The sequence below is a fragment of the Myodes glareolus genome, chromosome 13, assembly GCF_982192425.1.
Source record: "Myodes glareolus chromosome 13, mMyoGla1.1, whole genome shotgun sequence".
Lineage (NCBI taxonomy): Eukaryota > Metazoa > Chordata > Mammalia > Rodentia > Cricetidae > Myodes > Myodes glareolus.
In genome coordinates, this window is record NC_142038.1 from 13,648,943 (window position 1) to 13,662,001 (window position 13,059).

A 13,059-nucleotide genomic window follows, 5' to 3' on the forward strand; every position below is an offset into this window, starting at 1 on the left:
CCTTCACCTCCACCTGAGCTATCCTATCCCCTCTGCCACCTCCATTCACATCTACCTCCCCCATCTCTACCTTCATCTCCACCACCACCTCCGTCTCCTTCCATCTCCACCACCTCTACCTCCTCTGCCTCCTTCACCTCCACCTGCACAGTGCACTTTGAAGATAAGTGTGCGAAGATCTCAAGGGGAGAGGCAATTGGACTTAAATGTCTTTTAAAAATATAATTGAAGTGGGATTTTCCTCTGTATGCTGCGAATATGTTTTATTATCATTGATAAGACAGAATATAGCTAGGAAAACTAAACTGAATGCAGGGAGACAGAAGACAGAGTCAGGCAAATACCATGTAGCCACCCAAGAAGCAAGAGGTAGTAAACCACAAGCCTCATGGTAAAATATAAAATAATAGAAATGGGTTAATTTAGGATGAAAGAGCTAGCTAGGAATATGTCTGAGCCGTTGGCCTAAAAATGTTGTAATTACTATAGTTTTGTGTGATTATCTAGGACTGAGTGGCTAGGAAATGAATGTGCAGTCTCCTTTTTCAAATAATTTATTTTTATGTCGTGTTCATTGTTGTTTTGTCTGCATGTATGTCTATGTCTCACTTGCCCGGTGCCCCGGAAGGCCTGAAGAGAGTATCATGAACCCTGAATCTGGAGTCACAGATGGTTGTGATCACCATGTGGGTGCTGGGAATCAAACTTGGGCCCCCTGGAAGAGCAGCCTGTGCTCTTAACCACTAGGCCATTTCTCCAGTCCTATAAGATGCTTTCAGGAGGTACATTGCTTAGATTTAGGGATGAGAGAGGAGTCCTAACCCAGTAAAAACTCCAGGTGCCAATGTTCTTGGGACTTAAGCAAGCACAGTCTGTTATTTTTTCATTTTCTTTTCTTTCTTTTTTCTCAAAAGTCAGAGCTTCACTATGCAGCCTTGGCTGGCCCAGGACTCGCTGTGTAAACCACAGACCACAGAATTCCTCTTCTCTCTGCCTCCTGCGTACTAGGTCAAAGGCATGTGTACACACCACCATGCCTGGCCCTAGTTTCTCTTGATACAAGCATTATCTCTGTGGGCAGTTATGTTTCCTGACTTTGAATCAGCGACACACACAGATTAGATCCAAGGGTGAGGGAGGCTTTCTCTTTCTGCCACCTGTACTTCCTGCCTGGCCAATCAGCGTTTTATTAAAATACATGATTGACAGAATACAGACAATTCTCCCACACCACTCTGCCTCCTGAGTGCTGGGATTAAAGGCATACACTACCACCGCCTGGCTAAAATTTCTTTATAATACATGTAGGCCAGGTTCCTGAGGGGGGGAAAAATCTCACTAGGTTCTGTGGTCTCATATTGTTCATCTCAGGTCTCTGCTGACTTCACATTGGTGCCTTTGGTGAGCTTCAAGTCTGTTTAATACCTTTCTGCTTTCTTTTGGTAGTGGTGCCGGGAACTGAATCTAGGTTTCGCACACACTAGGAAAGCGTTCTGTCAATGACCCATGCCTAGTCTCCTATGTACTTCTAATTATTGAGAGGATGTCTTTGAACTTCAGTTCTCTGATTTCTGCCTCCAGAGAGCTGAGATTAGTGTGTTCTACCATCCAGGCTCCTATTTGTTTTTTTTTTTAAATACAAAATAGGGTTTCTGTATATAACAGCACTGGCTGTCCTGGCTGTCACTTTGTAGACAGGCTCCTAATTTTTGCCTTACAGCAAAGTTGCAAAAATTGCTAATCTTCTCTGTCTATGTAGTGAGCTCTGTGTATCCCTCAGCCACTCCTCCAAAGGCAGAAAGTCTATCAAATAGTGCAACGAGCGCTCAGAGACAGAGGCTCAGCACTGCTGCACCACTGTTCCCTGAACCACAGACTTTAAGGTTTTTGTTTTTATCAATTAAAAAAATTGCTTGAACTAAATTTGGGCTCATAGAAAGAAAGCCTTTATTTTTCTTGATGCTTTTGAGCTTTGTACCATTTGCCTGCTCCCAGAAGATAAAAAAGACACATAAATACCAAAGAAGCAGTAATGGAAACATTGAAACCTAGCCAGGCACTCCTGGACAGCCAGTTTACCTTTTGCCTTGGTAGTTGTCTTTTTTCACGTTATGTTTTATAGTGTGTAAATGTAGTTAAAGTGACGCTATAGCTAAACAAACCCTTTTGTGTGAGATCATAGTTTACATGATACAATGAAATATTTGAACAGTGAGTACCCTTCAGCAAAAAGTACCATGGCCTTCAAGGGCTCTTCTATCTAAGACATCAGCTTCCTAGAGATGGGAGCACTAGAGAAGCCAGCATTGAGCGCTCTCTCTCTCTGTCTCTCTCTTGTCTTTTTTCCCTTTTTCTTTCTTTCTTTCTTTCTTTCTTTCTTTCTTTCTTTCTTTCTTTCTTTCTTTCTTTCTTTCTTTCTTTTTTTCTGGAAAATGTTAGCATTTAATTGGCCTCCCTGAGTGGCTTCAAGCCATCAGAACACAGGCACCTCCAACACCCTTTATCTTCTCTTCAGCTCTTCTGCTGAAAAATTTGGCTTTCCTGATGACAGGCTGCTTAGGGAGCTTTCCCTTGCCCAGAACTTTGCAGTAGCCCGATCGCACGACGTCAATGATGGGAGCAACTCCAGTCTTGTTCTTGGCAGCGTTAACCCGGGTCTGCTCACTGAGCAGCGTCCACAGATTATCCAGATTGACAGTCGGGCAGAAGCTCTGGTTCCTCTTTAAGTGGTAATGCCTCATACCAACTTTCCCGAAGTAACCTGGATGATATTTGTCGAAGTTGATCCTATGATGATGCACGCCTCCAGCGTTCCCGCGTCCTCCTGGATGCTTGCGATGTTTACCGATGCGGCCATGGCCGTGGCTCACGTGGCCAGGGAGTTTCTGGGTCTTCCTCAGTCTGGATGGCATGACGGTGGCAGAAAGGAAAGAGGTCTCGTCTTTTTTCAAGACATGTTTTTTTCTAGAAACAGTTTTTTTCTAGACAGTCCTAGCTGTCCTGGAACTCCCTCTGTAGACCAGACTCAGAGACTCAGAGATCCGCCTGCCTCTGCCTCCCGAATGCATGGGGGGAAGCCGGGTAGGAATTAAATGTGTGCGCCGCCACCGCCCAGCCAGTGCTGGGATTTTTACTACAGGCTTTTCTAACGAGTTACTGGAGAGACTGTGGTATACTTTTGTATATTAAATGAGCAATCAATTGTTGTTTTGTTTTTACAAACAGGGTCTCTACGTGCAGCTCTGACTGTCCTGAAACTCACCATGTAGACCAAGCTGTTCTCGATCTCACAGAGATCCGTTTGCTTCTCTGCCTTTCAAGTGCAGAGATTAGCAACCATTTTTATTACTGAATTAAAAAAAGAAAATCTTTTATTTTGTGTGTATGGCCATTTTGTCTGTACCATAAACCACATGCATGCAGTGCCTGCGGAACCCAGTAGAGGGCATCAGAATCCCCCCGAAACTGGGGTTAACAGGTGATTGTGAGCTGCCCTGTTGGTGCTGGGCACTGAAGCCCCAGTCCTCTGGAATAGTGGCCAGGTTCTTAACCACTGAACCGTCTCTCCAATCCCAGACTGGTTTTGAACTTGCCATCTCTTTGCCTTTGTTCCAGGGGGTTGAGATTATAGGCATGCATCACCATGCACAACACTGATTTTTTTTTCTTTATTGAGGGGGAAGGGAAGGGTGGTACTGGAATTCAAAACAGGTCCTTCTGCTTGCTAGGCAAGTGCTCTGCCTCTGAGTCAGATCCCCAGTGAATTATCTTATTGTGATTCTTTTCATTGAATTACTGCAATTTTTGTCTTCTTTTGATATATAAATGTGATAAATTACATTTACAGATTTCCTTGTATTGATCTATGCTTGTATCCATTTCTAGACTGAATCTTCCCTTTCATGTGTTATTAAGCTTTATTTGTTAACATTTTTTCTCATTTTCCCTTTCATATGTTATTCCGTTTTATTTGCTTATTTTTATGTCAAGTATTTAAATATGAAGCTGATCTTTAGTTTTCTTTTTTTCTCTTTTGCTTTTCACTCTGTCAGATTTGATATCAGTGTTATTTTAGCTTGGCAAGAAGAATTTTGGTGATTTTACCTTCTGCTGGACTTTCAAAAAATTTAGATATTTCAGGAATTTATCAGGTGTTTATTTTATAAGTAAGCCTTGGCATTAAGAATATAGTAATGATACCCCCTGCCACACACAAATCCTCTTCATTTTAGTGGAGGGGCAGATTGTGAAAAAAAAATATAGTCAAGATGCAAAACATTTCTGATGGTGGTTAGAATTAGAAAATAAAACAAGAGAGGAAAACAAGGTTCTTCCAAGGTAAAGGGTTTCTTCTTTAAATCAGAGAGACAAAGGCATCCTAGCACATGCATGAGGGACTGGTATCACCTCAGAGATCAGGGGTCCAAGGTGGGAACATGCCCAGAATATGAAGGCCACATGAAGGAGGGAAGGGAACTCATGTCTGAGAGGCAAGGGAGGACTTGCAGAATGAGAAGCCACTTTCACCCTGAATGGATTAGGGTGTGGTTTATTGCAGGTGAAAGGTGTTAGTGATTGGCCCTCAGTGGCAACAGTGGAGATGTGCAGAGAAGGTCAAATTCCAGACAAATCCTAACGCGAGTGTCCTAGTTTCATTTCTGCTGCTATGATAACACACCCTGATATAAAGAACTAAGGTGATAAAGGATTTATTTTAGTTCACAGTTCCACGCCATTGTTCATCATGTGGTGAAATCGAGGTGACTCTTCATATCCACAGTCAAGAGCAGAGAGAATAAATGGGTGCAATGGGTGCGTGCTCACTGCTCAGCTCACCTCTGTGCTCATCCATTGTAGGACCCAAAGTCAAGGAAATCACGCCACCCACAGAGGACTGAGCATATCAACACAATCAAGACAATCTCCCCAGATACGCCTACAGGCCATCTTCATCTCTAGAGAGTCCCTCATTGAGACCCTCTTCCCGGCTGATTCTAGGTTTGGTGAAGTGAGCTATTAAAAGTAGCCATCACGGGGCTGGAGAGACGGCTCAGTGGTTAAGAGTACTGACTGTTCTTCCAGAGGACCTGGGTTCAACCCGCATGGCAGCTCACACCTGTCTGTAACTCCAGTTCCAGGGCTTCAGACATGCATACAGGCAAAAACCAATTAACATTAAATAAAAATGTAGCACCACATGGGACTTCTGGAATTTATTAAATATGGAAGGAGAAAAACAGTCTAACTAGTTTGCCACTTACTAAGTTAAAGAGACTGAGACAGGAGTGGATTTGGGGAGACACATAGTGCGTTTCAGATGTCTTTTGGGTAACTCAGCTGGTAAGTGTTGTGTGGCTTTTCCTAGAGAGACAAGCAAACATCTATTGTTTCCTGTGTAATCATCTATGACAGATCAATTCTATTCAAGTCTAGTTTAGTGAATCTGTGACTATATTGGAGTTGTTTGTAGAATTATCAGTTACTGGGTACTTATGGGAATATGGACGACATAAATGCAGTTGCAGGAGCAAAAAAGCCACCTAGCATGGGTGACAACTCACAAAAACTGGAGTCAGTTTACCACGTTGGGCGTCACTCTGTAGTAGAAGGAATGGGGCCCCTTGTTTGTCCCAGTTGCCCTGCTAGCTTACACCTGAAATAATCACACAGAAACTGTATTCATATAAATACTGCCTGGCCCATTATATCTAGCCTCTTCTTGGCTAACTCTCACATATTAGTTTAATTCATCTCCATTAATGTGTATTGTCACTTGACTGTGGCTTACCGGCAGGAGCCTAACCAGCGTCCTTCTCGGGCAGGAGAACCATGGCGTCTGCCTGTCTCTGCTTTCTTCCTCCCAGAATTCTGTTCTGTCTTCCCTGCCTACCTGAGTTCCGCCCTATCAATTAGGCCAAGGCAGTTTCTTTAATAACCAATGAAAGCAACACAAATACAGAAGGGCCTCCTTCACCAAAGTCAAGAAACATTTTTTTCCTTGATAGAGAGCATTAGATCATAAATTCCCACTCCTGTCTCCCAGAACCCAAGCCACTCAGTGCAGTCTCTCCCCAGAGCTGATAAGCCAAGCCTGCTGTGACCTTGCTGTCTCCCTTCCCTCTGCAGCTGGGAGCAACCACACAGCTCTGACACCCGGGCCCAAGACAACCTTGAATTACAACACTACCTTCATCTTGTGCCTCCCTGCCTTGTGAATCCTGGGATTTAGCCTAGGTCATATGATGTGGATCCTCCCCGGCCCCCCCCCCCAAAAAGAACCTGTAAGGATGAGAAACTCCCTTTGTTCTTTGGAGCTGAAGGGTAAGGCTCTTTCCTTTCCCAGCCCCTGCTAGGCTATCCTTGACATCTGCCTCTCCTGCTGACGCACTTTCTGCATCTTGCTTTCTCCCTTCCAGACCCGACCACGGCTGCAACTCTATAGTCTTCTAAAGTCTAATTTGTTTCAGCTCCTCTCTACTAAACCTGCATTATCTTTTACTATATATAACAGAGGGATTATAATTTGTATGTTGGCAGAAGTGATCCAACAGGGAGGGAAAACCAGTTGTAGTAATATCCTTGTGGAGTGAGAAGGAATGGAATTTGGTGTGTATGTGTATATATGTGTGCTTGTGTGTATGCGTATGTATATGTGTATGTGTGTGCGTATGTATATGTGTATGTGTGTGTGTATGTATGTATGTGTGCATGCATGTATGTGTGTTGCTTGAACAGAAGTACAGGCAGCTCTTTTGCAGTAACAAGAAAGCAGGCTGAAGACATAGGCACAGATCTGGAATGTAACCTGTGGATCTGCCTTTTATTTTCTCAATAAGATGGATGTAAGGATATCAGCTGTGAATGAGGATGACAAGGTGTTGGAAATTTAAGGAGAGAGGACATTAAGAGTGACCCAGGAAAAAGCAAAGAGGAGCAAATGGTCCAGGGGATTACTGTATTATCACTAAGTAGAATTAAAAGGCCAGTTGACATTAGTGGTCATGGATTTCATTTAGTAGAAGAGTCTTGCGATTTTCTCAGCTGTGTTCTTCTATGTCAGTGTGTGTACCAGAGTGGACGAAAAACTGAATTTACCCAGGAGTGTGGTAGTATAAAGAAATTTATCAGTTGGTATGTAAAATAAATAAATAAATAAAAAGAGAGAAAGAAACTTAGTGAGGAGCCATACGTACTTGGTGCCAATGGATTAGAGGGTGGGTCGGGTAGCTGGTTACTTTGCTATTTTTCCTTGTGGTTATGGGGTCGGTGCTGGACAGTTTTATGTCAGTTTGACATAGCCTATGGTCATCTGAGAGGAGGGACCCTCAATTGAGAAGAAAATGCCACCATAAGATCTGGCTGTACAGCATCTTTTTTTAATTAGCGGTCGTTGGGAGAGGGCTTGGCCCATTGTGGGTGGTGCCATCCCTACTCTTGTGGTCCTGGGTTCTATAAGAAAGCAGGCTGAGCAAGCCATGGAAGCAAACGAGTAAGCAGGGCCCCTCCAGGGCTTCTGCATCTGTTCTTGCCTTCTGGTTCTGGTCCGTTTGAGTTCCTGTTCTGACTTTCTTTGATGATGAACAGTGATGTGGATGTGTAAGCCAAATAAACTCCTTCCTCCTCAACTTGTTTTGGTCATGGTGTTTTATAACAACTATAGTAACCCTAAATAAAACAGTCTGTTTATTCATTTAGCTGTTTTAAACTTGCTAACTTTAAACTTGTTTTAAACAGTTATAGGAGAAAATGGAGCATTTTGGTTCAAGTTTAATTATTTTTCCCCTATAGTTTGGAAGAACCCATGCTCCTTAACTATGACCCTAGTTTGGTCATGTGGTCCACCAACTCGTCATCTGGCCCCATCCCCTGGGCCTTGCCCATCTTCTGCCGGTCTCCACTCCCTGGGAAGCAGAGTGTGGAGGGAGAGTCTGGGCAACCTCTAGCATGGTATCCTCCCTCATCTGGGCTTCCTCAAACAGGAGCAGCTCTGGCAATAGCCTTTACCTTGGAGATGCCGACTTCTTCAGGATCCTGAAGGTCTCTGATGATCTCATCAGGGCTCCTTTAGCATTTGTGTAGGGGTTAGTTAGAGAAGATCATTAAGCTAGCAGAGTAAAATAACCACTTTGGTGTGTGCTTCTTGGGAGGCTAAATGTGAGCGATAGTACCTATTTCTTACGCTATCCTCAGAGTCGATCTGTTCAGGACCAGGGAACATGGCTTCTCTCCAGAGAAATACGATAGCATGGACTGGTTTCTAGGAAGTAATTCCTTTGAATTACCCAAGGCCCTAGTTAAAACTGAGTTTTATGTGCTTTTTGGATACATATGCAAGAGGAAAACAAAACTATGCCGAAACTGCCCAAAGGAAATCTCATTAAATTAAATTATCTTTACAAGGAGAATTACTGCTTTTGATGTCTTGTTTTTGATCAGTTTGAAACAGGTCTCCTTTTATAGTTCAGGCTAGCCTTGAAGTCTCTATGTAGTCCTGCTGGCCGGAAGTCGATCCTACTGCCTCAGCCCTCTAAACACTGGGATTGCAAGCATGTACCACGATGCAAGGGTTTCACGTTAAAATAAATAAAACGATTCAGATCATTCTGTGTAAAAGGGGGGACACAAACAAGAAAGAGATCACAGCAGACCCACCCAAGCTGCCTCAACGGAGTCCTCTAGGATCATACAGTGAATAGGATTGGGATTTAAGCCATTTCCCTTCAGTCCCTGGCTCCACACTTTCCAAACTGTTTTCCTGTACAATTCTGGCCCCTCCATAAAGCCTTCGTTGGGGTGAGTGCTCAGATCAATTTAGCAAAGGCTGAATAATCTCTCCCTGTCTTGGGGGCTCACAATATGTTTTATTTGCAGAGTCATTCAATGAATAGCAAACGAGCTCTTTTTGTGTGTCAGACTTTGTGTTGGGGTCTGTGGAAATAACAAGCAGAACCAAGCCCAACTGCTGCTTTCGTGGAACTTCTAGGCAGGGGATGGACATTACTCAAACAGCCAAATGAACAACGCACAGTTACAAACTGAAGTAAGTTCCATGGATCAAATGCTAGCACCGACCTGGATAGAACCAGAGGAACTGGAAAGACCAAGTGGCAAGAAGCAGAGAAAAGAAGGGTGTGATGTGGGATGAGATGATACCACCCCCGAGGCCTTTCATACAGGGCTTGTGGGACACACTAAGGATCCCAATCTTGAAGCTGAAATCGTAGGATGGCTGCAAGCATATTAGGTGTTCCTGAGAAAGACTGCAGTAAGACCAAGCCAGACTCAGCTTGCTTTCCTCAGTTTTTCCATATTTACTCTGTGTAAACACCCTGGGACCACACACTGCACCAGCCTTGAGCCAGGTCACCTCTTCCATACGAAGCGTTCTTGCTGATGGAAACGTCAGGAATTGGAAGCGTCTACCTTTTACTTGGTGGAGGGGAGCGTCAAGCTATTTATTACTCAGATGCCACTCTCCTGACCTAGCTCTGGCATTGGCATTCCTAATTCTGCAGGCAATAAATAATGTAGGGAGATCCCAGAGCCAGGGCTTGGGATACAAGCCCATCTACCAAGGTCTGTGATTCTTAAGCTTTATTCATAGTCTTCCCCACCAGGCCCATTTTTTAAAAATTATTTATTTATTTATTAATAGTTTTGGGTATGAAGATGTCAGATCTCCTGGAACTGGACTTACCAAGAGTTGTGAGCTACCATGTGGTTGCTGGGAATTGAACCCGGGTCCTCTGGAAGAGCAGCCAGAGTTCTTAACTGGAGTCCCCTTTACATGTGTTCTTACCTTTCTCTGAACTTTGAGTAAGCCATGAAGTATATTTTCATCTCTCACATTTCCTTTGGCATCTAGCACAATGCCAAGTGTTTAATATTTGGTGGGGTCATATTTGTGAGTTTTCTTTGTATGAGCTAACAGTGCAACTTTATTTCAGCTTTCCTACAGAATCTGGCTGTCCTAGTCCGCTATTCACCCTCTCCTTTCCGTTCCGTTCCGTTCCATTCCTTTCCTTTCCTTTCCTTTCCTTTCCTTTCCTTTCCTTTCCTTTCCTTTCCTTTCCTTTCCTTTCCTTTCCTTTCCACTTTGTAAGACATGTTGTTCCCCATGGAGCCCAGGCTGCTTGAAATTCACTGTGTATCCAGGCTGGCCGGGAGCCAAGGCTCCTCCTGCCTCAGTTTTCCATACCCTGCTTAGATCCATCTCTGCCTTTCCAGCCAGCTTATGGGTGTCCATTTCATTATCTGCAAAGGGAAACGGCACACTCGGCAGATCTCTCAGATTGGGTTTGGTTTGGATACCGTAGAGCTATGCCGTCCAACGTGGAAGCCATTAATTATCGAACACTTGAAGTGCGGCTAGTTTGAATTTTGAAACAAGAGTTTTAAATGTTCCATTCATGATTTTCATATTGGCACCATGTTGAAATGATTTGTGTGTGTGGGATGAGAGTCAGCATCTGGTTTCTTCCTCTGTTGTTCTTCACTTTATATTTTGAGATATGAGTTTCTCACTGAACTTAGAGCTTGCTGATTTGACTAAATAGGGAGCCCCAGAGAGTAGCCTGTTTCTGCCTCCCCAGTACTGGGATCACGTTTCACTGCAAGATCTAACTTTTTTGTTTGTTTGTTTTTCTAGACAGGGTTTCTGTGTAGTTTTAGAGCCTGTCCTGGAATTCGTTCTTATAGACCAGGCTGGCCTTGAACTCACAAAGAGCGGCCTGCCTCTGCCTCCTGAGTGCTGCGATTAAAGGTATGTGTCACCACTGCCCAGCTCTAAGATCTAACTTTTAAGTAGGTGCTGGGGACTGAACTTGTGTTCTCATATTGGCATGGCAGGCATTTTTGAATAATATCTTGAGTGTATTGGCATAAAATACATTACTAAAATTAATGTCATGTGTTTCTTTTTTTCTTTATAATATGGCTACTAGAAAATAAATGTAAGATTAAGGACATGACACTTTAGATTAAATCATGTTCCCTCCAAATGAATATGTTGAAGCCCCAATGTGATGGTTTTAGGGGATGGGGCCTTTGGGAGTTTGATGACGTCTTGAGGGTGGGACCTGTCTTGAGAGCCGCTGTTGGCCCTCTCTCTATCCCGTGTGAGAACGCGGTGAGGGGGTAGCTACCTAGAGCTGGACAATGTTGCTACACTGATCCTGAACTTCTAGTCCCCAGAACTGCAAAGACAAACAGCTGTTTCAGGCCCTCTGTCTGTGCCTGCGCTCACTTATACAGCTGCAATCTAGATGTCTGGGAATATCCAGATTGTAGCTCCAGGAGGCAAGGAAGGCCTCTGGAACATTCTGAGTCCCCGTCCAGTGTTTTCTTTTAGTAGCTTCTCAATAAACACAAAACGAGTAAGTAATTTTCTTCGTTGTAAGTAATAAGAGCAACTCTGGATAATTCAAGCGAAAGATCTCATTACTGGGGCCGAGGAGCACCTCAAATCTGCTGAGCAGAGCAACCCAACCGGAAGGATTCAGTGAAGTGAAGAAGGCGGCGAGTCTGAATCTCTCTCTACACTGATCTCGTGGCCGCTACGCCAGATAAGTAGAGCTGGCCCTTTCTGGCATGGCGGAGTGATATGAGCCTCACTAGCTTCCAGTTTCATCTGTTCATTGAGGTTAAATTGGGGACCCATGTAAAAGAGACTGGGGGTTAAATGCTTGCTTTGGAAAGTGGGCTCTTAGCATATGAGGGAATTCATTCTTGTAACACAGGTCTTCAGACGCTGGCTGCCTCAAGTGAATGGGTGCAGTCCTTTACCATGGCAGCCCTTGCAATCTTGGCTGCAGTCCAACAGAAGTTTCTACCGAAAATCTTTCAGCTGAAAACCCCCCTGGAATGTATTTAGAACGACAACTGATACTCTGCATTCTAATGCTAAGATTGTAACCTCATAAGGGGCGTTGAACTTCTCACATTGTGTTTTAATGTGGAGACACAGGAGGGCGCTCTAATCAACTAGCAATGAAACTTCAACTCCCTGTCTGTTAAAAAACCGATGTTGATTTTTGTTGAGCCTTTGTTTGTTTGTTTGACCAGGCAGGGTAAGCAGGAATACCTACCCAGTCTAGGTTGTCTCATTTGTGACAAAGGTCTTCAAGACACACCTTGCATATTGTTCAGTTAATGTTATTGGGATAAGGGCAGTAAAACAACGGAAGAGAGCAGGAGCCTTGGGAAAAAGCTTCCGGGAACTTCAGCGATTGAGCACTCTTACCTAGTTGTCCCCAGCTAGGGTGGTTGTCCCCAGCTAGGGGAGACTTAAAAAAAATATTTATTTATCACAGGCTAGTCTCTGGTTTTAGCAACAAAAATTCAGCTTAGTAAAGCTTGCCAAGGCTCATTTCTAGATGACAATATGCCAAGGCCAACTTAGGGCAGTAGAGAGAGACTGGGGCGTCCTTCACAGACGGAGCCAGCGGTGCCCAGTTTCCGTCGTTAAGCGCAAGAAGCTCCTGGCCTGCGCTGGTAGTTTGCCAATGGAAAGGGCCAGTGGGAGGGCCCGGGAGGGTGACATTAACCATCTCTTAGATTGCACCGAGTTTTATATTCAAGAGATAAAGCCAAACTACCTCTTGTTAATTGGTGATAGCACACGTGAGCGAAGAAGTCTGGCAGCCAGAGTCACAGAACAGGACCGGCTCGCTAGGGCCCGTTTCCCTGACGCCAGCCGCTGCAGCTGGAGCGCTTATCTAGGGGAGAAGGGGAGCGAGGCTGATGCTGGGGTTCTCCTTCTCCTCAGTCGTCCAGGGTGCGGCCAGCAGAGCAATTTTCCCTAGCCGAAGGAGGCTGGATGGAGTCGCTCAACCCCGAGTCGGCTGGTTCCAGCGGTCAGGGTCTCCGCCCTGGGAGGTGCAGCGGCTCTGCCTCAGCTCCGGACTCAGAGACGCGGGTCCTCTGGAACTGCGGACTCCGGATCACAGCTTCATCCACTTGCAGCTCACAGGCAGGAGCTTCAGATTAAAGAGAGAGAGAAAAGGATGGAGAACAGGGAGGAGGATGTCTAATTCCACTCACCGGGAAGTCGGGCGTGTG

At 44.5% G+C, this 13,059-nt stretch overlaps 1 pseudogene; it reads right to left on the reverse strand.

Annotated features, from left to right (window-relative positions):
• Positions 1-2,461: 2,461 nt before the first annotated feature.
• Positions 2,462-2,912, reverse strand: LOC125390302 (large ribosomal subunit protein uL15 pseudogene; annotated as a pseudogene).
• Between the last annotated feature and the right edge of the window lie 10,147 nt (positions 2,913-13,059).